The sequence below is a fragment of the Pimephales promelas genome, chromosome 2, assembly GCF_988280905.1.
Source record: "Pimephales promelas chromosome 2, fPimPro1.hap1.1, whole genome shotgun sequence".
NCBI classification, from domain to species: Eukaryota; Metazoa; Chordata; class Actinopteri; order Cypriniformes; family Leuciscidae; genus Pimephales; species Pimephales promelas.
This window is the reverse complement of record NC_142770.1, coordinates 32,088,432-32,093,094: the sequence shown is the minus strand read 5'-3', so window position 1 is coordinate 32,093,094 and position 4,663 is coordinate 32,088,432. Positions and strand designations below refer to the sequence as shown.

General features: G+C 38.6%; 1 pseudogene; it reads left to right on the top strand.

Moving 5' to 3' along the window:
• The first annotated feature begins 296 nt into the window (after positions 1 to 296).
• LOC148997200 (general transcription factor II-I repeat domain-containing protein 2A-like) lies at positions 297 to 2,463 on the top strand (annotated as a pseudogene).
• The last annotated feature ends 2,200 nt before the right edge of the window (positions 2,464 to 4,663 follow it).

Genomic DNA, 4,663 nt, shown 5'->3' with positions numbered 1-4,663 from the left:
CAGATTAAAAAAAATTATAACTTATAAAATAAAATGTATAGATATAATTTAATTTCATACTAACCGTGATTGTTTCTTTTAATAGGCCCCATTTGTGAGTTTTATGAAATTGGCCAGAAGCTGGGCGAAGGAGGATTTGGCTCGGTCTACGAAGGAACTCGACGCGTGGATGGACTTAAGGTTTCTTTTTATTCCTTTTTCTACATATCTGTTCAGGATTTATGTTTGCTATGATATGACTAATTTCTGTGCACACACTAATTCATACATGGGCAACATACGGCCCGGGGGCCGGATCCGGCCCACATAGTGCTTTAATCCGGCCCCCGCGATGCACTCGCAATTTTGATGAAACACCTTAAAAAAAAAACAAAAAAAAAACACAGTCTTTATCTGAACTGCGATCCTGCTATTAAAAACAATCCAACAGATGTCGCTGTGCGAATACAATTTGCGACTTAACTTGTCTTCTTCCCTCCTCAAAGTATCTAATTCTAAACGGCCAGGACATAAACAATTTGTCAAAATGAGTGGAGTAAAAAAGAGAAAAGTGGACTCTGAATGTCGAGCATTCAATAAAGAATGGACGTCAAAATATTTCGTCACGACCGTCGGCTCAAAGGTTATTTGTCTGATATGTCAAGAGAGCATCGCTGTCTTTAAAGAATATAATATTAGCAGGCACTTCAATGCTAAACATGCTAATTATGCCGTGAATTTCTCCGCAAAGGAGAGAGAAGAAAAAGCCACGAGATTGTCCTCCAACTTAACTGCCAGGCAGAATATTTTTACCAAGCAGTCTAATGTACAGGAGTCAGCAACAAAAGTGAGCTATATGTTGTCCCACAAAATCGCTAAACACAGCAAACCATTTTCGGATGGTGAGTTTGTAAAAGACTGTATGGTAGAGGCAGCTAGCGTGCTGTGCCCTGACAACAAAAGTCAGTTTGAAAATGTGAGCCTGTCTCGCCGCACAGTTACTCGTCGCATCGAGGTAATTGATGATGAGCTGACATCAGCATTGCTAAATAGGGCCACTGATTTCACATACTTTTCACTGGCCCTGGATGAGAGCACTGATATTAAAGACACTGCCCAGCTGCTTATATTCATCAGAGGTATTACGGACAAATTTGAAATAGTGGAGGAGTTAATTTTCAGACCTCTATGATACGGTGTCAGGATGCATGCAGAGAATGAACCTACCGTGGGCGAAGTTACTGAACATGACCACTGATGGCTGTCCAAACCTCACCGGGAAGAACACTGGGCTATTGCGTAGGATACAGGACAGGGTGAGAGAGGATGACCCAAGCTCAACTCTGATTTTCTTGCACTGCATCATCCATCAGGAGGCCTTGTCTAAGTCGGTGTTAAAGCTTGATCACGTCACCAAAACTGTGGTGAAACTTGTCAATTTCATCAGGGCACGGGCGCTTAACCACCGCCAGTTTATCCAGTTGTTGGAGGAGAGTGAGGCAGAACACACTGATGTCCCATACCACTCAAACGTCCGCTGGCTGAGCCTGGGCACCGTGCTACGCCGTGTGTGGGACCTGAGAAGTCAGATAGAGGTGTTTCTGGAAAATGCCGGGAAGGCTGGTGACTTTCCAGAACTTAAAGATTCCAATTGGATGTTTGACTTTGCCTTTTCTGTGGATTTAATGGGCCATCTGAATGACCTCAATAGGAAGCTGCAGGGGAAGGATGTGTTCGTGCACAAACTGTATTCCTACGTGTGAGCATTCAAAGAAAAGCTGACTCTGTTTTCCCGGCAAATGACAAACAAGAGCTTTACACATTTCCCAACTCTTGCCACAATGAAGGATGTGCCATCCCGACTCACTGTCAAATACACCACTACACTCGAGGATCTGCACACTGAGTTCAACAGGCGTTTCTCTGATTTCGGTAAAATAGAAAAAGAGATGGAGCTGGAGTCCGGCCCCTTTTCCTTTGACAGCGACCAAGTGCCTCCGGACGCTCAGCTTGAGTTGATTGACATGCAGTGCGATCCCTCTCTCAAGGAGAAATTCACCTCGTCATCATTGGACAGGTTTTATGGTGCATTGAGTGAGGGCAAGTTTCCTAACATGCGGAGGCATGCGCAAAGGAGGCTAGTTTTATTCGGGTCCACGTATGTATGCGAGCAGACTCTCTCTGTAATGAACTTTAACAAGTCACGCTACAGATCACGACTAACCGATGCACACCTGTCGTCCGTGTTGCGCATCTCTACGTCGAACACGACCCCAGATTTCGATGAGTTAGTAAAGAAAGGCGACCGCCTCAATTGTTCACATTGAGTTACAGAACACCGACAAAAACGCTCTTCATGGTCATTTCAGTTGCATAGGATGAAATAAATTTTTCTAAAGTAGCCTATGTTTGGCTAGTTCCATCAAGTTACCCTTGATTGGTGTTATTTTTAAAACATTTTTCAGTTTCATGTTGCCATTTCTTATGCATGTCCCGCGTAGATGGTTATGATACAGCTAAATCAAATTTAAATTTTGTGGGATGCATAGGCCTATTTCAATGTTGTCCTTTATATCGTTCAAGCAAACATATGTTTGAAGTTAATCTGCACTTACTTAAATTGTGTTCTATTTTATAAAAGATTTGAACAAAATATGTGAAAGAAATTACAAAAAATGAATAATCACAAATGAAATCAGCTGAAAATGTTTTTTATTCAGTGATGAAGTTCTCCCTCTGGTGGTATATAGCCTCAATAAAATTTGATAATTCCGAGCCAGATTGCCTGAAGTCTGTATCAGTATGCTAATAAATTTGCACAAACATATATTTGCAGTTTTGTTAATAGTTTTCTATCTTGAATAGCTACAGCTGGTATTAATGACAGTTGAACAATATGGGTAGTGTAGGAAATTAATGCTTGAAAGTAAATCCAGATAGTAGCTGTACCCACTAAACATTGGACGTCGGATAGACGTGCAGATCATGTCTATATTGGGTCCGTCGGTCCATGACCAATTGTGGACGTCTATTCGACGTCCAAACTAGGTCTGTTATCTGGACGTCCAACCATGACCCAACTTGGACGTCATCTTGACGTCCAACATTTGACCTTAAACTGGGTAACTTTTTTTGGACGGCATTTGGACGTCTTTTGACAGTTGCTGGAAATTATTGATTTGTAATATTTGTTTTATTTTTATTTTTTTATTTATATATAAATAGGCCCACAATAAAAATAAAAGCAAAAGCAAATGGTATACAAATATCATAGAACTAAAAAATTAGTTTTAACTTCATGATTTAATATTAATGACATTATACATTATTATAAGATGTTTTTCTTAATGCTGCGTGCGTGCCTTTGATGCGCGTGCGCGTGAACATTCAAATCACAGGAGCGCGCGAGCAGTTTGAATTGAAACAGGAAGCGTCGTGCCGTCGTCAACTGACAAACACCAACTAGCGTCTCTCGCTGTTGTCACTGCGTTCAGGTAAGTTAAGTTAACAAAATCACACAAATACTACATAAAAATGTTCCTGACACCTTTATTGCGTGTAATTGATACGTTTCTGTTGAATATTTACTTTATAGAAATGATTTTGGGTCTTCGAAAAAGTCCGTTAGCATCTCAATCGTTTTCAGAAGAGGCTAGCAGCTAAGTTAAGGTAAGTTACTCTGAAGCTGTTTTGTATAAGTTTGGGGTTTTATCTTTGTGTAGATAATAATTTTTGATAGTTTTTTTGCTGGTAATTTACAATGGGTGATTGGAAGTAACGTTAAGCTAATTTATTTAGCCTAAAATAATGCGATGTATTATTAATCAGTGACGTCACTTAACGTTACAAAGATTGATTAAAAAAAGTGATTTCATGAGGAAAAAACGTCCACGATAAAAGGGGGATTTATTGTTTATTCATGATAGTAATGTCATATGCATTTATTTAATAATATTTATGTATACTTTCTCTTTTCTTAGCTAGAGGAGAGGTGAAATGCAGAAAAGAGAAATTATATATGCTTGCTTCCTTGTAATAAACCCTATGTTCTAATCCTATGTAACATTGTTGGCTGTGACACATTGCATGTTATTTTCTAAGATCATGTTGATGTCCTAAGTTACTGCACCCCCTGTCCAAGACAATCTCCACGGCTATGAACTCGACTAGTAAGCAAAACCTCAAACATACTGTACTCTACTGTTCAAAAGTTGTAGGTCTGTAGGATTTATGCTTTTGAAAGAAGTCTTAACCCCAGTTTTTTTTTGTGAGATTGTCCTTAAGAAGCCTTTAGGCTAAATAATCAGCTAAATAATAGATGGCAAATATCATGTTATAAAGGTCATAATTATAATAATGAATTTAACTATTATGATAACAGAATATCATGGTCATTGGTATTTTTATTTTATTTCTCTAGGTGTGTTTTGAAATAAGTTGTCCAATGAGACATCGTACTGTCCAACTCAAAGGTATTTATTTATTTTTATGTATTTTTTTACTGATAAATACTGAAATTCTTTTTACTTTTAAATGCTGAATTCAGGGGGTCGACAACTTTAGGTACGCAAGTTATTTTTCACAGATATCTGGCAAGTTTACTCATGGCTCATACTCTTAGCCTTTATGTTTAAATGTTTGAATTTATATCTGCAATAGAATATTTGCAATATTAACCCTATCA